Genomic DNA, 23,085 nt, shown 5'->3' with positions numbered 1-23,085 from the left:
CCTCAAGGAAGGGGAGAGGGGCTGGAGATTGAGTTAATAATGAATCATGCCTACGTGATGAAGCCTCCATAAAAGTCCCTGAAGTACAGGGTTTGGAGAACTTCTGGGTGGGTGAACACATCCGTGTGATGGGAGGGTGGTTCACCCCAACTCCACAGGGACAGAAGCTCCTATGCCTGTCCTGCTTTTGGACCTTGCCCTATGTACCTCTTCCTCTGGCTGTCCGTCTGTATCCTTATCAGATCCTTTATTATATAATAAACTGGTAAACGTAAGTGTTTCCATGAGTTCTGAGTCATCGTAGCAAATTATCAAACCTGGGGAGGGGGTTGTGACAACTCTCAATTTGGTAACCTGGGGACCTACTTGGTGTCTGAAGTTGGGGGCAGTCCTATGGCACTGAGCCCTTAACCTGTGGGGTCTGCAGTAACTCAGGAAAGTTGGTGTCAGAATTGAGTTAAATTGTAGGATACCCAGTTGGTGCCTACAGAGAATTGGAGAATTGGTTGGTATGGGAAAAGCTCATACATATTTAGTGGCCAGAAACATTATGAGAGTATAGAGAAAAAACGTTTTTGTCCCCCTATACAAAATACCATCAGCAACGTTTGAGGGTGCCTGTTTACCCAAACCCTTATCAACATTGTTTTCAAACTTTTTGACCATTAACATTCTACGTGGTAAACAACTTACATTGCCTATTGTTTTATTCACATTACTTTTATTAGTGATTTTTAAGTTCTTGTTTACTATTATTTTATTTCCGGAAGTTGCCTTGGAATTTTAAAATACAGCTTTTATAACCAAGGTATAGCACTGATAAGTAATGATAATTTTGTCTTCTTGCCACATCTGGTTTTTGTTTTAGTCCTTCCTTTATTGCATTGACTTTAACTGCTAGAACAATATTAAATAATAATAATAACATTGATGATTCTTTTTTGGTTACTGATTTTAATGGAACAATCTGTAGTATTTCAATTTTAAGTAAGATATTGCCACCACTCATTATGTTAAGGGATGTTTCTGCTCTTCCTAGAAATTTAAAAGTTAAAAATAAAACCCCCCAGAAATGGATGTGGAACTTCATCAAGTGCTTTTCAGAATATAGGTTTGGGTGATTTATTTTCTTAAGGATGAACTGTATAATTTTAATACATTTCCTAATGTCAAACCATCCTTAACGTTGTTAAACCCTCCTTGACTATCATGGATGATTTTTTGATGAGATTTAATTCAATTTGCTAATTTTTTTCCAGATGTTTTTCTGTCCCCATTCAAAAGTGAGACTGGTCTGTTTTTTCTTTATGTGTGTGTATGTGCTGTTCTTGACAGGTTTTGCTATCAGGGTTATGATAACCTCGTAAAATGAACTGGGCAGCTTTTCTTCTTTGCTTTTTTGCCCAAATTCTTCTCTGCTCTCCTGGCCTGGGGAGAACAAGGCTGGCCTGTGTTCAGACCTGCTCCAGGACCTCTGGTGACCTCCAGCTTGTTCCCAGCTCTCTTCTTGACCTTGGTGGTGTTGTCTCTGGCATCTCTCTGTTTCTCCTCTGGTCTGGCTTCCCAATGTGATCCCCTAGCATCTATGGCTCAACCTGAACTGGCCTCTGTGTGAACTCAAGGGAGGGGATTTCCTTGGCAGATGGAGGTTCTCCATGTGCCCCCCATCCCCCTACTTCCTCCAAGAGCTCTCCCAGCTGTGATCTTTAGCTCCTCCTTGGGCTTCTGCCTCTAGCTCTCTGCTGCCCTCTAGCCACAACATCTGTCCTTGTCGTGACTTCCCGCAGGCAGAAGCATTGAGAATGGGACTCTGTTCAACAGATCCAGTGTTCATAGATGTCTCGAAGCCCTTGGAAGGTCTCCAAAGTGACTGGTTTGAAGGGGGTGCTGCAATGAGGCAATGGGTTGTTTTGGCTGCCTCTGAAGAAAAGGGGTGCCAGAATAGACCCAAAGCCTGGACTCTGCCCTCAGTGGGGAACATGAATTACATTTCTGCCAAAGGACAACTCTGAGAAGGCTTGGTGCAGCCGGGCAGGACAGCTCTGCAAAGTCCGGAGTGGGGAATGGATCACATTCAGTCTGGACCTTTGCCCAATGTGCTTCTTTCCTGTCCTTCCCTGCTAACTGAGACAACGTATGTGTCCAGCCTTTCTGTTCAGCTGTCAACTGTGAATGACACCAGATAGGGACGCTTGAGCTGTGCATGGAATTGTCTGGCTTTAGGCTGACACCTTCCTTGCCATCCCCCTGATGCCATCTAAGACCAAGGCCATGGAGAGGCACTTTTGTAAGTATGCTGTTCATCACTATTTAATATCACCTAGTGGTTCTAGAATCAGGCAGATTTGGGTTTGAATTCTGGGCATGCCACTTACTAGCTCTGTGATTTCAGGCAAGTAACTCAGCATCTCTGAGCCAAGTTTTATCATCTTTAAAACAGAAAAATAATAGATATACTTGTTAAGCTGTTGTGAGATAATAATGCACAACATTATTGGCCTAATGCTCAACCTAGTAAATATTCTATAGATGTTAGTTGATATGGTTTGGCTCTGTCCCCACCCAAATCTCATCTTGAATTGTAGTTCCCATAATGCCCATGTGTTGTGGGAGGAACCTGGTGGGAGGTACTTGAATCACAGGGACAGGTTTTTTCTGTGCCGTTCTCATGATAGTGAATAAGTCTCACGAGATCTGATGGTTTTATAAAGAGTGGTTCCCCTGCACACGCTCTCTTGCCTGCCGCCATGTAAGACGTGCCTTTGCTCCTCCTTCACCTTTTGCCGTGATTGTGAGGCCTTCCCTGCCATGTGGAACTGTGAGTCCATTAAATCTCTTTTTCTTTATAAATTACCCAGTCTCCGGTACTTCTTCATAGCAGTATGAAAATGGACTAATACATTAGTTAAGATTATTCTTTATCCTGATTGTTCTGTGTCTCTCTTGAGAATCAGGGTAACTTCTTCACTGATATTCAAGGCTCTCTTGAGGTTGGGGTCAGTTTATGAACTGTCTTTCCAGCCTTATCTCCACTACTCTGTTACACATACAGTATTAGTCAGCTAAATTTTCACCTCTTTGTATATGCTGTTCTCTCTGCACTCAGACTAACCTCCTCAGCATCCTTGACTGAGAATCTTCCCAACTGTCAAGGCCCAAGTTAAAGTATGACCTACTCCATGAAGAGTTCCTGGCTGCCCCTTCAGAGGTGTTTCTCTGCCTCCTGTAGCAACACAGCCATGGTAACTATTTTCAGTCAAGAACTGGATGAGATTGGTCTCTGAGAATGAATTTAATGTCAAAGTTTGTGTGATGAATGTCCTAAGTTTTGGTGGACATCCCCCCAAACCCACCCCAAGAGTTGATCTCTGAGTGCCTGAGCCTGAGAGGTGCTATTGGCTCCAGCATTTCTTTTATTTTTATGTTATTTTCTTGAGACCGGGTCTTGCTCTGTTGCCCAGACTGGAGTGCAGTGGCATGATCTCTGCTCACTGCAACCTCTGCTTCCTGAGTTCAAGTGATTCTCCTGTTTCAGCCTCCTGAGTGGCTGGGATTACAGACACATGCTACCATGCCTGGCTAATTTTTATATTTTTAGTAGAGATGGGGTTTCACCATGTTGGCCAGGCTGGTCTTGAACTCCTGACCTCAGGTGATCCACCCGCCTCAGCCTCCCAAAATGTTGGGATTATAGGTGTGAGCCACCACACCCTGCCAGCTCCAGCATTTCTATGTTGGAGGGGTTAGGAGGCATTGCAGTGGAAGGGGAAGCTAGAAGTCTTGTTTTGTATGGAAAACATGCTGATTTCACTTACACTGCATAATTTTTAGGGATGGCTTAGGGGATGGGGGTAAGAGGTTGGGGTCAGGTGGCATTGGCCCTGCTGATGAACCATGGATATTCCTGATCTGTGAGTGAGCCAATGGAGTCCTTAAGAATGGCCAATTGGCTGGGCGCGGTGGCTCAAGCCTGTAATCCCAGCACTTTGGGAGGCCGAGACGGGCGGATCACGAGGTCAGGAGATCGAGACCATCCTGGCTAACACGGTGAAACCCCGTCTCTACTAAAAAGTTCAAAAAACTTGCTGGGCGAGGCGGGGGGTGCCTGTAGTCCCAGCTACTTGGGAGGCTGAGGCAGGAGAATGGCGTGAACCCAGGAGGCAGAGCTTGCAGTGAGCTGAGATCCGGCCACTGCACTCCAGCCTGGTCGACAGAGCGAGACTCCGTCTCAAAACAAAACAAAACAAAACAAAACAAAAAAAGAATGGCCAATAACTAAATCAGCACTAACCTAAGCAGTTGTTGGATGTAAGACTATGAACAAAAGTGTGAGGTCACATGGAGTCTGCAGAGAGACAAGCCAGACTGCTACCATGTGTTGTCTTATAGCCACCTCCAGATCTTTCTCTGAAAAGCCTGTTAGGGAGATGAGATATTTGGCCTGGTTGGGTAGGCTGGGCCAGCTAGTATGGATGAGAACTTGAGATTCTTAGGAGTTGGGCTTCTGGTCAAAAGAGAGAGAATGGGTTTAGGCAAGAAAGGGCTTTACTTCTCCAGGGACCTCTCAGGTTGATGGGAGCTTGGCCCAGCTCTATCTACCAAGAACCATGGTCAGGTGGTCAGATTAGGGCTAGAGGTATACGCATCTCTGGGAAGTGAGTTGAGGGCTGCCCCCACGGATCCCATGGCTTGGGTCTTGCTTTGCAACATGTGACCTGGTGTCTGGGCATCCTGCCCTGGATCAATGGGCTGGGTGAGGGAGGAAAACAGTGTAAGGTGAAGGTCGGGGAATGACCCAGGCCTGAGACAGAGGCCTCAAAAGATGCTTGCTCCTTTGGCCTGCTGTGTGAGGCAGCAAAGGATGAGCTGAGCCCAAGGTGGGGGTGGGATCACAGGCAGAGGACCTTGTAGAGCACAGCTCTGGAAAAGCCTCATTTGCAAGACTCTAGTCTAGTCCCCAGTAGTCCCTTCTATACCTTTCTCTCTGAAAAGTTTGTTCTTCTCTTAGACCCGGAGGAGTCATGAGTGCTGTTGCCAAATATTTCCAGTTTTCCCCTCTTCCAGGAACATGATAGGATTGCACTTTTTGGCTCCTTGGTGACCCTCTGTGGCCAAAGGGTTGTGAATGGAAGGGGCGTGAATCATTTCTGGGCCAGAGCATATTTCATGGCCAATACAAGACCCTCCAGAGCGCTCTTTCCACCCACATGCAGTGATGTTCAAATGATGGCTGCTTTATCAGCCTGGGCTCCCAAGTGAGGTGCAGAGTGAAGTCCCAACCATGGACAGGTAGCACAAGAGGGAAAGCACCTCTGCTGTTATAAAGCACTGACCTCTGTCAATATACCTCCCTGAGGATCGAGGCCTTCTGTCTATTTTCAGCTTTTACTGTCCCACAGTATTGCTTTTTTTTTTTTTTCTTTTTTTTCCTTCAAAGCTCTGTGCCCTTTGATTTACTTCTGTCCTCTTATGTCCTGCTGTTTCTTTTCCTGGTTCTTATCTTTTACACACATATCCCTGGGTCCCAGTGCTACTTTGCCATTGCTTAGTTCTATCCTCAGGGCCTCTAAACTCCCCTCTTTGACTTTGAAGAAAGATGGGCTCCTTTCAGGCAAGATTGTAGAGGCTGGAGCTGGAGAGGGCAGAGGGCGTATGGTGGCAGCTACCAAGGCAGCTCCCAGTGATCTCCACCTCATGATATTCACACTTTTGGGTAGTCCCCTCTCACCTGGTACCCGTGTAAGTCTGTGTGATCAGTAGACTATGGCAAAGTGATGGTATGTGACTTCCCAGATTAGGTTATAAATGATTGTAGTTTCTGTCTCAGTCACCCTGTCTTGGATAATTTGCTCTGGGGAGGCCATGTCATAAGCTGTGGAGAGGCTCATGTGGCAAAGAACTAAAGCCGCCTGCCAATTGAGCTTCAGATGCCTGCAGCCGTGGCTGACTCATTGATGGCAACCCTGGGAGAAGCCCTGAACTGGAACCATCCTGCTAAGCCACTCCCAGGTTCCTGACCTCATAACAAAAGCTACGAAGTGTGGAGTCATTTATTATGCAGCAATAAATAACTAATAGGGGGCAGGTGTTTGGGAGATTGTGTTTGGGATGTCAAAACCCAGTAGAATAACAATGCTAGATCTCTGCTTAGGATAGGTTGTGTCCCTTGATCTGGGACAGATTTGGCCACCATGGCTGGTGACCTGAAGGGTCAGGCTTCCCATATGTCTTTGTGTATGGTTGCTGAGAGCACTCTAACCCAGGGGAGGAGGGGTGAGAAATACTAATACAGATTGTTGTCTATCCCTTAGAAATCTCTCTTGATCTCGACTCAAAAGACTCACTCAGGCCTGTCTTGTGCTAAACAGGGAGTTCTAAGTAAAAACTCAAGCCATTTTACAAATAATGCAAAACACTGGTGCACCATCCACAGTTCTTTAGGATACTTTTGCTGGGTGTGACACACAGGGAGAGAGCCTACATGACACCGAGAAGGTTCCACACATCTCTGGTGGTGCTGAGTGCAAAGAGCAGTATCTGAAACTAGGAACCTGTGGGACAGCAGATGCCCCAAAGAGAGATTTGCTCATGGGCAAAAATAACTTCTGTGAGACACACTCCACAAAAGTGAAAGCCTAAGTTATTAAAGGGGAGCATTCGTTGGTGAAATCAGATCTATTACTGTTAAAGCATCTTCACTCATGCTTGCAGGCTTGCAGGGATTGGGAAAATTTGGGGTCCAATAATAACAACAAATATTATTAATCTACTTATTAAGCACTTACCATTGGGGTAGGGAGATTGGGAGATGTTGTTCAAAGGATATAAGATTAGACACAGAGAACAAATTCAATATCAACCTTGTGACTGTAGTTAATGACGATGTATTACATACTTGAAAATTGCTACGAGAGTAGATTTTAAATGTTCTCACAAGAAAAAAATGATAAGTATGAGACTTCAAAAAGTTCATGGAAAAATGGAATTAAAAAATTAAAATACAAAATATAAACATGATTTCTCACTATCAGCTCCATCAAGATCAAGACCCTGTTGTAACTGATGAAAGCAACCACTTAGTCCATTCCTAAAGAACCAAGGGGTCCTGGGAACTTAGCCATGTCAATTCAGTCTTTTTTACATTATTATTTGAAGAAAAATGGGTACATTTTAAAGACCTTTTAAGAGTAGGAAGCAAAAAAGAAGTCAGAAGGAGCCAAATCAGGAGTGTAAGATGGATGCCTAATGATTTCCCACCAAAACACTGTCAAAATTGCCCTTGTTTGATGAGAAGAATGAGTAGGAGCATTGTCATGGTGGAGAAGGACTCTATGTTGAAGATTTCCCGGACATTTTTCCACTAAAGTTTTGACTAACTTTCTCAAAACACTTTCATACTTAGCAGATGTTATCATTCTTTGGCCCTTCAGAATGTCAACAAGCAAAATGCCTTGAGCAGCCCAAAAAATTGTTGCCGCGACCTTTGCTTTTGACCTGTCTGCTTTTGCTGTGAGTAGACCATTGCCACCCCTTGGTAGCCATTGCTTTGATTGTGCTTTGTCTTTAGGATCGTACTGGTAAAGCCACCCCTCATCTCCCATTACGATTCTTCAAAGAAATGCTTTAGGGCCTTGATCCTACTTATTTAAACTTTCAATGGAAAGCTCTGCTCTTGTCTGCAGCTGATCTGGGTGCAATAGTTTTGGCGTCCACTGAGTGGAAAGTTTTCTCAACTTTAATTTTTCTGCCAGAATTGTGTAAGCAGAACCAATTGAGATGTCTATGGTGTTGGTTATTTTTTTGTGCTGGTAATTGTCAGTCCTCTTCAATTAGGGCACAATTGGGATGATTTTTTTCCTCACAAATTGATGTGGATGGTCTGTCACTGCAGGCTTCGTCTTCAACATTGTCTCATCCCTTCTTAAAATGAGGCATCTGTTTGCAAACTGCTGATTTCTTTTGGGCATTGTCCCTATCAACTTTCGTAAAGCATCAGTGATTTTGTCATTCTTCCACCCAAGCTTCACCATAAGTTTGATGTTTGTTCTTCAATTTTAGCAGAATTCATGTTGCTCTGATAGAGGCTCTTTTCAAACTCATGTCTTATCCTCCTTAGTGCCTCAAACTAGATTCTGTTCATACATATTATAACAAGTTAGTGTGAGTTTATGTTGTGCAGAAAAAAATTTAAATCCATGCGTAGTTTTTTCGTAAGACACATTTTTCATAAACTTTTTGAAGTCTCTTTGTATGTGAGATAATTGTTATGTTAATTTTTAGTCATTCCACAGTGTATTCATTATCAAACATCATGTTGTACATGTTACACAAATATATACACTTTTATTTGTCAATTAAGTAACTAGAAGTTCAAAGAGTGGACATATTATGAAGTATAGTATACTACAAGATAGAAATGAATTTGAAAAATTAAACTTGGGGAAAAAAGCACTTACCATATGACTGTTTTAAACTATTTACTACTTGAAAATCATCTTGAGCATCATCTTTTTCAAGCTTTGAAATAATCTATAAGGTGAATATTATTCCCATTTTTCAGATGAGGAACCTGACATTACATAACTTGCTTCTTCCAAGTGCCTCCTCCAAAGGTCAAAGCTGGGGCCACACAGGTGGGTGCCTACCACCCTGAAAGGCACAGTCCTCTGATATCCCCATCTGATGCAAAGAGTCCGGTTCTTGTGTTGTGAACACAAGTAGATCCACTCCTCTTTGAGACTGATTCCCTGGAAGGGATCCCATGCCACTGCCTGGCCCAAGACTCTTGGCTGCAGGAAGCTGACCTGCTTTTATCCACAGAGTCAGCAAAATGTGAAGATAATTTATAATAGCCATTAGCAGAGTGCATTTGAGGTCAAGTATGAACTTCCTGAACTTCCGCTCTACACAGATCTGTGCAGGAGCAAAGAGGAGTCAAATTTCTGGAAGCAATCTAACCATAACAAACGAAGACTGTGTTGCTTCAAGGCTTTTAGGTAAGTGCTAAAGGGGAGATGGAGAACAACAATGTGAACATACTTAACACTATAAACTGTACACTTAAGAATGGTTAACATAGTAAATTTTCCATTGTGCATGTGTTTTTTTGCCACAATTAAAAATAAAAATAAAAAAGGAGACCCATCTCCTTTTTTATTTTTATTTTTAATTGTGGCAGAAGTGATGATCTATAGCCTGCACAGATATAGATCAGATCAATTACTGATAATTTTCCATATTTATCAGTTGGTAAATGGGACCTGTCAAGGAAGTGCGGGTCTGTGTGGGACATAGATCATCAAGATGGAGAAATGGGGGAGCAGATGTACAATCAGATCAGGCAGAGGTAGACCATAAAAGGCCATCACAGAAACTCTACCTGTAGCCAGTTTCCTTCTGGTGAGGGGGATTGGCAGTTAACCCCAGGCCCCTAGGCCATGACTGTACTTTATTCGAAGTCACTGTATATGTGTATACGTGCATACGTACACACACACACGTATGTGTATATATGTATAGGCTATATATACACACATCTGTATATATGTGTATGTACATGTATATACATACACACATGTATACATAACGCATATAAATGTATATACATGTATATATACATATATGCATGGATGTGTATGTATATGTATGTTTATGCATGCATGCATGTGTATCTATATGTATGTATAATTCACAAACAGTATTACATGGTTAATATCATAGGGAGATTTGAGTCATTCAAATGATCCTTTTGTCATCTTTACAAAGTCCTGAATCATAGAAGCTTTTGTTCAGGAGGGAGGTCTGAATGAATGGACCTGCTGGCATTGTAGTCATCATTCCTGGACTGAGTGTATGTCCCAGATGAGCTGTCTCTTGTGCCTATCTGTTTGGGCTACATGTTAGACCAGAAGCAGCACACAGAAAGCCAGCAAGGCAGAAACAGCACCATGATTCTGATTATCTAATGGGAAGATCCAGCCTCGCTTCTCTTGACCAGACTTAGCTGCAGGCTCGCTGGGAGACAGGACCCTGACCCATCTCTCAGAGAAAAGCCCTGCCAGTGACAAGGTGACAAGTCTGGGAACAAGTTTGGAAATTTTGGCTTCTTTTGAAAGGAATGAGGCCTCAGATGCTGGGAGTGGGGCAGTGGGGAGGGAAGCTGTGGCTCTTGTATTTGCTCATGGAGAAATGGAAGACCTTTAGAGAAACAGGGCTTGACTTAAAGGTATGAAACTGGAGTGACAACTGATTCCCAGACCTTTAGAGCTCTCTCCTCTTTTTCAAGGTTCTGGGATAGTATTTAAGAGTATCCCTTCAGCCTAGCCAGCTTTCCTACTTCTAGACTGGAGAGGACCCTCTCTTTGCCCTTTGACCCTGCCATACCTAGCACAGGACTTAAAAGTGGCTCCTGTTGCATCCCACGGCGAGTGCAGACAGCCCTATCCTATACCCTTTTCATTCCTCTTAGCTTAGTATACAACAGTCTTTTACCCTAGTTTATAGTCTATGAGGGCTGACACCATGTCTTATTCGTCTTGGGAGCTTCCATAGCTTCTCTTTCCCTCCCCTTCTCCCCGTGCCTTGCATACAATAGAAGATCCCAGCAACATTTGTTAAAAAACACATCCCCAGATGCTCCTCTAGACAGTACTATCTTCTCCTTTTTGCCCTACAAACCAACTGCTGTGGTTTTGAAACTTTGCATTGTTGGCTGTGGGTTCTGAAACTGCAGTTGGTCTTATTCTGTGGTCTCTGGATTCTTGCTTGATTGCTCTCTTTCTGGAAATCTCCCAGATAAGTCACAGCCAGTCATATCCGCACTGCACCTCTCCGCGGAATAGTCAGCATGAGGGCAGAGGTAGAAGGGCCTTGAGAGAGCATCCAGGAAGCCCTTGTATTACAGATGGGAAAACAAAACCCCTGAGAAGAAAAGGGACTTGCCCGAGGTCATGGTTTTGAGTCAGGGCCAGAAATCAGATTTTCTGTCTCCCAGAGCCCCCAGGGCTCCTAATCCTGGCCTGGTGTTCTTCTTTACACTGGCTGAGTTTTAAAAAGGCATTTTTTCTGGCCCTCACTTTTCAGGTATCGCATCCAGAGAGGCAGGCTGGTAGCTCAGCCAGCCAAAGGGTGTCTGCTTCAGGGGACAACAAGTGTTGAGAACCTGAGAAAAGAGAGCTGGCCCAAAGAGTGGAGACAATAGCCAATGGCTCTCTTGATATTCTCTCCATGCAATGACTTCTACTGTGAAATCGTCGTTTGACAACAAACCTTATAAATGAAGTGTCTCGCTGTAACTCACCCTGAACACGAACTTGGTTAAGTGTTCGTGGCCATCGGAATTCCCTGCCCACCCCATCTCACTGTCTTCTGGCAGGAGGACTGTTTTGTTTTTGTGGTCTCATTGGTAATGTTTTTCTCATCAGCAGAGGCTAATTCCTGCCCGAGCCCTGACCAAGGCCACTGGTCGCATGCCATAGTGAGGACTGGAGGAAAAGAAGATAATAATGCTGCTTTTCAAAGCCCTTTCCCAAGCACTGCTTACTTGATCCTCAATGAAGCCCTGGGTGACAGGCAGGGAAGTCCTTATTAGTACCTAACTTATGGAAGACAGGATGGCCCAGAGAGAATGAGTGATTAACCCAAGGGCACATGGCTTGGTGAGTTATTGAGGTCAAGGAAACAGTGTTCAAATTCCACCTCTGCTACTTACTGTGACTATTTGAGGTTTATAACTCACTAGTGTGGGACCTCAAATGTTACTTAATCACTCTGCCTCAGTTTCCTCATTTTTAAATTAAGAATATAGTACATCTTTATTGAGATGTTGGGAGATTAAATAAGCCAATATATGTAAAGTAGTTAAGCCTGTGCCTGGCAGACAGTGAGTGGCAATGTTAGAAATTGTTGCTATTATTATTGTTATTATTATTTTTGGTGACAAAGTCTCACTTTGTCCCCCAGGCTGGAGTGCAGTGGCGCGATCTTGGCTCACTGCAACCTCCGCTTCCCGGGTTTAAGCAATTCTCTTGCTTCAGCCTCCTGAGTAGCTGGGACTACAGGTGCAAGCCACCATGCCCGGCTAATTTTTGTATTTTTAGTAGAGACGGGGTTTCACTATGTTGGCCAGGCTTGTTTCAAACTCCTGACCTTGGCCTCCCAAAGTGCTGGGATTACAGGCCTGAGCCACAGCGCCTGGCCAATTGTTGCTATTATTATCAAGTCTGTCTCTGCTGTGTGACAGGAAAAGCTTCCACAGAGCTCATATAACGATCCCTCCAGGGGATCTCTAAGAAGATAGATTTCAAAAGTCATAGCATTACAAAAGCCTCAGTGATAATCCAGTTTGTCTGCTCATTTGATTTTATTATTATTTTTCTGATCTGACCTTTGAAGATAATCACACACAATTATTAGATGCATAGTAATTAGGTGCATAAGGTCAGTGGTCCACATAAATCATTGACATTATTATAATTATGTAGCCAAATAAAATTATTATTATTTTTTTGATATTATTTCATGTCTATAAATATAGACATCCATGTTATCACATTTCTCCATGACATTCACCATTTCATCTTGATCACATGCACTGACAATGACTCATATTAAGAGGTAAAAACAGAAAGAAAGAACAGTATTACTCATAATATTTGGGAAGTGGGGGAAGGGAGGAAGGGGAAGTGTAAGAATGGTAATTTCCTTAACTTTTGTAGCAGTCAGTCAATTGATATTGCCTAAAATTGAAGCATGTAAAAAAGTTTATTCCAGTCTCTGAATATTTTTCATAACATATTTTCTTAACCTTAGAGGTACAACATCCTTGAGAAATACTATCTCCTTTAGGCCAGGTGCAATGGCTCATGTCTGTAATCCCAGCACTTTGGGATGCCAAGGCAGGTGGATTGCTTGAACTCACTAGTTTGAGACCAGCCTGGACAACATGGCAAAACCCAGTCTCTACCAAAAATACAAAAATTAGCCAGGTGTGGTGGCACATGTCTGTGGTCCCCACTACTTGGGAGGCTGAGGTGGGAGGATTGTTGGAGCCAGGGAAGTCGAGGCTGCAGTGAGCTGTAATTGCACCACAGCACACCAGCCTGGGTGGCAGAGTGAGACTCTGTCTCAAAAAAATAAAAATAAAAATATCTCTTGTGGAGAATACACCAAGTTAAGCAATTCCATTACCTTTATTAACATCTTTGTCTTCTCTTAAATTCAAGGAAAATTAAATTTTATACCTTTTATTAAATATCATGTAAGGTATGATCTCTCTTTTTTTTTTGGGATGGAGTCTTGCTCTGTTGCTCGAGCTGGAGTGCAGTGGCCGGATCTCAGCTCACTGCAAGCTCTGCCTCCTGGGTTTACGCCATTCTCCTGCCTCAGCCTCCCGAGTAGCTGGGACTACAGGCGCCCGTCACCTTGCCTGGCTAGTTTTTTGTATTTTTTAGTAGAGACGGTGTTTCACTGTGTTAGCCAGGATGGTCTCGATCTCCTGACCTCGTGATCCGCCCATCTTGGCCTCCCAAAGTGCTGAGATTATAGGCTTGAGCCACCGCGCCCGGCCGGTATGATCTCTTTCTAAACCACTTTTTATATTCAACTATCCATACATCCATTCACTCTTCCTTCTTAGTTACCTATCTATCCTTCTCTCTGTACACATAAGGAGAGTGACATCTGCAACAATGCTCACTTGTGTCAGCCATGGTTATTTGGTGGTGGTGGGATATTGAAGATTTTTAAATATTTTCTTTGTGTTCTACAATATTGTTTGATTTTTTTATAATAAGCATGTATCATGTTTATAAAAATAAAGTATTATCTTTAAAAAAACAGAGGGAGACAGTGCTCCTGAATTTCCCCCAAACAATTGGGGATTTCCTTGCTTTTCCTACTCTCCCTCACCCTATATACTCCAGAACCAAGGCTTTCAGGTTCATCTGATATCCCAATACCCATGATTGTTCCAGAGGCTTTTGCTTCCAGAGCTCGGGGGTCCTTAGTGCTGGGGAACTTGAGTGGTGGAAATTCTTTGCAAGGAGGCTGTGGATACCCTGGCAGGGAAACATACAGCTGAGGAGAGGAGGAAAGACAGCCAGAGGATGGTGAGACAGCAAAAGGGTTGTGAGTCCAGGCATTTCTCATCTTACATAGGAGGAGAGCAAGCCTAGAGGGGAAGAGTGGCTTGTTCAGAGTCAGCCAGCCTACCACACACAGCAAAGGCAATCAGTTGTCTCTTCAAAGGCATTCAGTATTTTCCCCCAAGTCCTATGAGTAAGGAAAGGTGGTAGGGCTTCAGCTCCTTATTCTCAGCACAGAAAGGGAGAAGGAAGGCAATGTTAGGGCATGGGAGGGGGATTGGGACTGCAACCTCCCGCTCTTCAGCAGCTAGTCTTGTTTTTCCTATTGGATCTGCCATAATTAGCATCTGTAGGGACTTCAAGACCTCCCTGGAGGCATCTATAGCATCCATCACACAGAATGTTTAGAATCAGAGTAAAGGAGTCCTGGCAGATATTGTATCTGGATTTGAGCAAAGTGGAGAAGATTCAGAAAACTCTCGGGGCCAATTCTTGTCTTTCCCATTCCAACTTGGGGGCATGGCCTATGTTTACATAAACCCTCACAATATTTTACTTTCTTTTTTTTTTTTCTGGGGAATGTGGTGGTAGTAGGGGTATGGAGTGGACTCTTTCACAACTCTTGAGGACGGTCCCCATCTAAACGCCAGGAAATTGTCAGCACCTCCCTAGTGGACAGCTCCCCATCAGCCACCAGAATCTCCCCCATCTCAGTGGGGCCCCTGGGCCACTGGTGTTCTGGGAACACTGGCTTGTCTTTCTCTTGTTCTTCTTTCTTTCTTAAAAAATTCACTTTGGTGTAAGAAGCTCCAATTTAAGAGATTTCATTCTTTAAGATACCCAATGTATATAAAGGAATGAGTTGGTCCAAATAAAGGACCTTTGGCTAAATATAAGAGCCTGAGTAATTGAATTAGAAACAGCTCAAGGATGGGTGTGTATCACAGCTCAGGAATCTTTTATAACAGAATTTTCAGAACCAAATCAACATCGAGAACACATTGTCTTACAAAAATTGTTTTGGGCTATTTCCCAGCATTAATGCAATATGGGAGAGGTTAGTTGGACACAGAAATCTTAGAATTCCATGGATATTTTAATGGTTTAAGGCTAAAGTTCAGCATATTTGGAATCTGGGTTGTCCCAGAAAATCCAGAGTTATGCTTATCTTGCTCATAACCAGCAGTCTAGAATGACTCAGGTAGAAGAGAGAAGTCTAATAGGAAACAGAGGTCCTGGCATTGTGAATGCCCTGGGAACTAAGGTACTAGAGGGTGCACAGATTTTCCTCTAGTAAAGGGAGGAAGCATAAAAGAGGGAGCATAGAGGTTTGAAAAATTGTGAAGCCATCTGTTATTGCTTCCCTTAACAGAGGTGGAACACTGCTACCAGAGCCTGTAAGAAGGTATGTGGCCAGGTCAGGTGCTGGCAGGAGAGGCTGGTTGACTTCCATTAGGCTCTTTATGAATCAGCTTTTAGGTTGGAAAGTCTCCTTGGCCCAGAGCCTGGTTCTCATCTTGGTAGGCTTGGAAACACACGTTTGTCAACACTGAGAGTGGCTGTATATCACTCAGAATAGGGTTTTGTTGTCTGAGCTTGCAAGTGCTTATTGTGTAAACTACTTGCTAAGTATTTGTTGGCGATGAGAAGCAAAACCACTTGGGGACTGGGCATTTGCTGCCTCTTGTCAGCATCCCCTCTTTTTTAATGGAAAACCATCTGGGAAACCAGGTCATCATCAGAAGATTGCTTGGTGAACTTGGAATCAGATTTAGGGGTGACAGTTTTGATGGTGGGGTTTGATGGCAACAGGTTCTAATCAACTGTTCCCCCATGCCTGGGATGGGGGAAGGCCTACCTTTGAAGCTGGGTAGGTTAAGGCCTTGGGTCAGGGGACTGCCCCTCTTTGTTTGAGTTCCTCCAGAAGCAGACCCTGAAACAAGGATTTGAGTGTAAACAGTTTAATTGGGAAGTGGTTCCGGGAAACAGTGGTAGCAGAGTGAAATGAAACAGGGAAAGGAAGGAAACCAATACAGGTATGTTATCAAACAAGATACCACTGTGGGTAAGTGAAGCTTGGCCTCACTGGAGACTCTGGGAGACAGTGTACAATATGCATCCCCATGTTAATCCAACCTAGGGGCCAGAGATCTGGGTCTTTTTATTTTTTTTCTTTGAAACAGAGTCTCACTCTGTTGCCCAGGCTGGAGTCCAGTGGGGTGATCTCAGCTCACTGCAACCTCTGCCTCCCGGGTTCAAGCGATTCTCCTGCCTCAGCCTCCCGAGTAGCTGGGATTACAGGCATGCACCACCACACCAAACTACTTTTTGTATTTTTAATAGAGATGGGGTTTCACCATGTTGGCCAGGCTGGTCTTGAACTCCTGACCTCAGATGATCTGCCCACCTTGGCCTCCCAATGTGCTGGGATTACAGGCACGAGCCACTGTTCTCAGCCGAAGATCTGGGTCTTTATGCACCAACTCTCATAAGTCGTTGACTGAGTGATACTCCTGACCAGGGAGCGGATTGGGTGGCTAATTTGTCAACACATCTTTCCTACTGTGTACATGGGAAGAACGAGCTTTGGTGGCCAGAGAGTCCTCAGGTCAAGAGAAGCAGATGTGGTGGTTAGAAGTTGTGCTGGTGGGTCTGAAATGGATAGTGCTGAGGGGATATAAGAAGGGCACAAGTCGCATATTTGCCCATCCCTGTATTGTAGGCAGTCATGAATTGACTTTGCTTAAAAAAGCTCATCGCTTTTTTTTTTTCTATACTTGTATCCTTGACCCTTTATGATTGGTCAATTCTTTTTATTTATGTGTGTGTGTGTATATATATATATATTTTTTTTTTTTTTTTTTTTTTGAGACAAGTTCTCACTCTGTCACCCAGACTGGAGCACAGTGGTGTGATCATAGCTCACTGCAGTCTCAACCTCCTGGGCTCAACCAATCCTCCCACCTCAGCCTCCCAAGTTGCTGGGACTATAGTTGTGTGCCCCCACGCCTGGGTAATTTTTTTATTTTTATTTTTTTGTAGAGATGGGTCTCTATGTTGCCCAGGCTGGTCTTTAACTACCGGGTTCAAGTGATCCTCCTACCTCAGCCTCCCAAAGTGCTGGGATTACAGGTGTGAGCCACTGTGCCCAGCCTCTTTATTCTTTATTCTTTAAAGTAAGTTTGTTAAGTGGAATCAATTAGGTTCTGTGCTTACTACTCCTGACCCCAGAATAGTCTATGATTATTGCTTTCTGCATGTTCTAATTTTATTTATAATGTGGGGGTTTAAAATTTTTACTTCTTAGAATTTTGGGAGTGCCTTGCTGATGACCATATGTACTGCTTAAAGGAGGTGGGATGGGAAGAAGGAGAAATAGATCAGTAACTAGAAAAGGAGTAACATTTAGAAACAAAGTATTTGGTGGGTTCTGAACTTTTTATGCAATTTGACCACAAATTCTTAAGTTCATCTGAAAGAAAAAATGCAGAAGTCTAGCCAAGAACATTTTGAAAAAGAACAATAGTGAAGAATTTTCCCTATTAGATATCAAAATATACCATAAAGCTATAGTGGTTAAAACATTGTGGGATTGGCACAAGTATAGACAAATAATTCAGTGGAACAGAATAGAGACTCCAGAAACAGATTCACCAACATGTAGAAGTTTAGTATATGATGAATATGGTATTTCACACTTGATCTTAGCCAAAAGACTGAGAAGTAATGAACACCGTATTTGAAATGACAGGGCAGAAAGAGGGGAATAAGGGTGACTATTATAACAGATGATGTTATTAGATATCTATCTGGAAAATAATTAGATTAGAATTCCTATCTCACACATATACAAATGAAAATACATTTGCAAATGGATTACGGAAGTAACACTAAAGAACAAAACTAAAATGTTTTAGAACACAACATTTGAGAGCAGTTTTTCAATCTTGGAGTGGGAAAGACCATTCTGAGATTCTAAACTTGAGAAGTCTTAATAAGAAGGGGCTGGTAGATTTGACTACATAAACTCGAAAACTTTTTTGCAAGTTAAGACACCATAAAAGCATTAAGAACACAAAAGAAACTTTTTCCGCATCTCTGTCCCCTCTCTCTGGTGTCTATCTTTCCAAGTCTGGCCTCTCCCCAGTCCCTGTCAGCCTGTCAGAGTCTCAGCTACTCCCACTTTGAGTCTCGGCTCCTCCCTCTCTGGGTCTCAGCCCCTCCCCCTTTGAGTCTGGGCTCCTCCTTCTCTGAGTCTCAGCTCCTCCCTCTCAGAGGCTGTTCCTCCTTCCCTGTTTTGGCTCCTTCCTTCCTGAGTTTCAGCTCCTAGCTCTGAGTCTCTCATCCTTGGTCTTTGGATTTCTCCGCTATCTTGTCTCCTCCCTCTTCTCTTGGGTTGTCTCACAATCTGTTTCCTCAAGAAAAGTAGACGAGTCCTGGACAGACAAATGATGAGTTTCATTCATAGGAAGCAATAAGGAAAAAGAAAAAAAAAAAAAACAGCATGGGAAAGATTTGCAATGTATATAGAACAAAATATCAAGATTCATAAAAAATATATAGCAAGTGTAAATCCATCAAAAAGGCACAACTGGCCAGGCGCGGTGGCTCACGCCTGTAATCCCAGCACTTTGGGAGGCCGAGGTGGGTGGATCACTTGAGGTCAGGAGTTTGAGACCAGCCTGGCCAATATGGTGAAACCCCATCTCTACTAAAAATACAAAAATTAGCTGGGCGTGGTGGCGCACGCCTGTAATCCCAGCTACTCAGGAGGCTGAAGCAGGAGCATCACTTGAACCTGGGAGGCAAAGTTGCAGTGAGCCGAAATTGCACCACTGCACTCCAGCCTGGGCAACAGAGCGAGACTCTGTCTCAAAAAAAAAAAAAAAAAAGTATATCCTGCCATTCCTATGAGAGAAGTCACACAGAAGTCTGAAATACACAAAAATGTCTTTATAATTAAGTGGTCTTCACTTTTTTTTTTTTCTTTGAGACAGAATTTCGCTCTTGTTGTCCAGGCTGGACTGCAATGGCACAATCTCGGGTCATCGCAACCTCTGTCTCACAGGTTCAAGTGATTCTCCTGTCTCAGCCTCTTGAGTAGCTGGCATTACAGGCACCTGCCACCATGCCTGGATAGTTTTGTATTTTTAGTAGAGACGGGGTTTCTCCATGTTGGTCAGGCTGGTTTCAAACTCCTGACCTCAGGTGATCTGCCCGCCTCGGCCTCCCAACACATTTTTGTAATTATAATTAAAAATAGTCTTCACAGTTTCATTATAATGCTCGTGTCAATTTCCTAAGTTTTTAAAATTTAATTTAAATTAAAACCTTGACTTTTCTTTAGTTTTTAAAATTTAAGGACTTAATCCTCTTCCACATAGAAAAGTGGCCCAATTTGCATTTATGTAGATTACATGTTATTGTCTAAACTAAACCTTTTTTGGTATTTGTTTGCTTTTACGTCAGGCTTTGAAGTTGTTAAGAAATTTGCTCTGCCCTCCCTACTCTCCTCAAAGGAGATGTGACTTCTTCCCTGGATTACCCTAAGGATACACCACCCTTCAGTACCCGACGGGGCCAAGGGCCAGGAAAGGGGGCAGCAACTGAATTCCTCTCTGGGATCTGACTGGCCTCAGAAGAGAGAAACACCACGTGGACTGGAGCAGAACCACAGTTCTGTGAGCTGTGAGTTCGTCAGAGAGATGTCCCTGACAACAACAGCTGGGTTTGTGATTGTGATTCCCCTGGCAGCTCTGTGAATCCATGTGCTCATCTTTCCTGATATGAGCCTCTCCTCCTTGCACGATGGGATTTTTACTATCCACCTGGAGCAGCTGAGGTCCAGAGAGGCCAAGGAAATAAACGAGAAGGACGACAGCAGGATTCGAAGCCAAATGCCACATAGCGTACATGCCTGAATGAGGGCATGGGTTCCCTAAAAAACCCTCCCTTTCTTTATGCTACACAGGCTCTTGTACCATTCCCAATTATGCCCCATTGGAAGTATCTTATAATTCTTTAACTATTCTTGTACACAGCTCTAACACCTCTGATTGTCAGGGATTCATGTACACCTGTGAAGACTAAAGGGTACAGCAAAGCATTTAATTTTCTCAGCAAATCATCCACTGGTTCATATAGAAGCAGCCTTAGATAGGCAAATGGGTGTTCTCTTTGCTCTCTTTGCCTCCCTTATGACCCCCTGTTTCTTTTTTGCACTCCTTGGCCTCCCCTAGGATTCCTACTCCATTATAGAGTGATAGCATCATATCCTGAGGTCTTCAGGTCTTAATGTCTTTCAAAATTGTCAAAGGAGCATCATAAACAAGTCTTTCTCAATCCCAGTACTTTGGGAGGCCAAGGAGGGAGGATCGCTTGAGCCCAGGAGTTCAAGACTAGTCTGGGCAACATAAGGAGACCTCGTCTCTTAAAAAAATGTAAAAAATTATCTGGGTGTGATGGCATTTGCCTGTGTTCCTAGCTATTCAGGAGGCTGAGGTAGGAGGATGGCTTGAGCCCAAGAGGTTGAGGTTGCAGTGAGTTGTGACAGCACCACTGTACTCCAGCATGGGTGACAGAGCGAGACTTTGTCTCAAATTCCCATGCCCCAAAACCCAAGTCATTCTCTTTCTAATATTGATTGCCTTCCATCGCTTGGGGTTTTTATGCTAACAGAGTTTCTGCCACTCTATGGTGACTATCTAGAGACAAGCCTTCTCTACAAGGATGGTGGGGTTATGTGTTGGGAAGAAGTGGGCAAGGGGAACAGGAAACCTTATCCTGCTACCACCGTTCCTCTCCCAAGTGGCAGGCCCCTTGAGGGCAGGGATGTGTCAGAATCCCGCCTGTCCCCACACTAAGCACAGGGTCTGTTGCAAGGGGAAAGCTCAGTGAACCTTGGATGAGTAAGCGAAAATACTCGGGCTGTAGAAAATCAGCCCTCAATGACATCCCTGAAGCCCATGCCTCCTCCACATGTGCAACCCACTTTGTCCCCCACCCACTGCCACTGGCATGACTCATTTTCATTCATTCATTTAACAACATTAAGAACTATGTTCACTGACTGTGCTGGAGCCCTCTAGAGGGGCCAGACAACCCCAACAATCACAACACTGTCTTCCGCTGCTAGGATGGGGTCGACACAGGGCATGGTGGGAACACAGAGGAAAAGGGCTGGATCTAGACAGGGCAATTGGGAAAAGCTTGAAGTTCTTTCTAGAAGCTGTAAAGTTCTGGGCCAGAGGTAGGGACAGGGTGAGGGTAGCCAGCAGAGAGAGAGAGCTGGCCTGCAATGGGGCCAACAAAAAATGTGGCTATTTTCCCAGCCGCTGGCCAGGAAGGGGAGTGAGAAGCCTCAAATGAAGCTTTGACATTGTTTTTCTTTCTTCTGGAGTGCTGCCACGTGCCGCCACACAGAGCATCTCACGGGTAGATGCATATTATTGCAATGTGTTTATCTAGGAAACCAGAGCCCAGCTCCAGCATCTGGTTTTCAGCACAATCCTGAGTGAGGTCCAATTTTCCAGTTGGGTTAATGAAAATAAAACTTGGGAAGTTGTGGGCTGGCTGCATCAGGAGTTGAATTCTGGGCTCATGCAGGGCCATGGATTGCAGAACCGGAAGGTCTTGAGCAGGTCATGGATTTATTGTGGACAACCTTGTGCAGGGAGGGAGTTGCTGCCTGGCCTGGCTCTGAGGAACACGCCTCACAGAGGAATGATGTCTTTGGATTTTCTGTCTTAACCTGACACCAGTTGAGTGAGCACCTACTTTGGCCGAAACACTGGGCTGTGTCATGGGGCAGGGGTGAAGCACAGGTGTGGACCAGCGCCTGAGCCCAGCTTGCCGGAGCACAGTGCAGCCGAGGAGAGATGCCCGAACAGACAGGCATTACACAGGTGGACTGCTGAGCGGGACCCTGATAGCTTGTCAGGGCTCACCACTTTGAAGCTGTCTGGAGACTTGGGATCCGAGAGAGACTCATTTTTAAAAGCCAGCTTGAAAAAAAGGTGCAGGCAGGTTTCAGGGAGACCTGGAAACCAGAACTAAAATCCACTGGCTCTCTTTGCACCTCTGTCTGCAAGTCTTGCATTTTTGTTTCATGTTTCTCTCTCCTTGCAGAACAGGTTTTTCTGATCACCTGACAGCGTGGCAGAAAATGCAATTGCCCCACAGGTCCTGAGTCCACATGAGCCTCTTTCTCTGTCTTTCTTCCCCCACTCCAAGTTCCTTGGGGGAAAGGTGCTAATTAGCCTTGGTGGCTGACAGGCTCACTATTGGTAAAAGCAGCGATGGCTAGGGGTTCAGAGTCACATGTATGAGTATGGCTAAGAGGAGCCCACCCTGAGGTCCCATGCCTGGGGGTTCTTGTTTATAGAAAGTGCTTAGTAGTGAACTATAAGTCACAGACAGCTTCTCCTTTGATGCAACTCCACCCTTGGGAGGGAGACAGGACAGGGAAATGGCGGCCAGGCATTAGTGTGAGAGTAAGGCTGGACCCAGGGCTCCTGACTCCCAGCCCAGTGCTCTTTCCACTACACTCTGTTCCACTGGTCCTGATGTGGAGCCAACAGTTGTGAAATGGACTGTGCCTATGTGGTTTCCCCTTGGGAGCAGCTGCAGAACGAGCAGTGTTGATTAAATAGGATTTTGTTGGCGGGCCTTGGAACGAGCCGGGAGCCAAACACCAGTGGTATGGCTAGCTGCAACCCTTGGGGAGGTTATCAGAAGGAGCGTGTCATAGATCCCGGACAGGGTGACCTCTCACAGGGTTCAGGATCCTGGGGGAAGGATGGGCCCTTACCAAGGATGGTCTTCTTTACCCTGAGGTTGCTTCCTAGACAGAATGTAGGGAAGGCCCAGGCAAGGCAGGGAAGAAGAGCCTCTCTCTCCTGAGTCCCACCTCACACTAAGGAATCACACTGAGGCATAAAATGGTGTTGGGGGAAAAGGCCTTTCTCTGAAGCTGGAGAGAAGGATCCCCAAGGCAGGCCAG

General features: G+C 44.3%; 1 long non-coding RNA gene across 1 annotated transcript; it reads left to right on the top strand.

The window, feature by feature from the left end:
• The first annotated feature begins 1,797 nt into the window (after positions 1-1,797).
• LOC144334306 (uncharacterized) lies at positions 1,798-21,193 on the top strand. Its single transcript, XR_013404021.1, has 3 exons — positions 1,798-2,287; positions 8,561-8,996; positions 19,554-21,193. It is a non-coding gene; the product is annotated as an uncharacterized LOC144334306 (long non-coding RNA).
• Positions 21,194-23,085: the final 1,892 nt, after the last annotated feature.

The sequence above is a fragment of the Macaca mulatta genome, chromosome 14, assembly GCF_049350105.2.
Source record: "Macaca mulatta isolate MMU2019108-1 chromosome 14, T2T-MMU8v2.0, whole genome shotgun sequence".
Classification (NCBI taxonomy): domain Eukaryota; kingdom Metazoa; phylum Chordata; class Mammalia; order Primates; family Cercopithecidae; genus Macaca; species Macaca mulatta.
The sequence above is the reverse complement of the archived record's forward strand: the minus strand, read 5'-3'. Positions and strand labels throughout refer to the sequence as shown.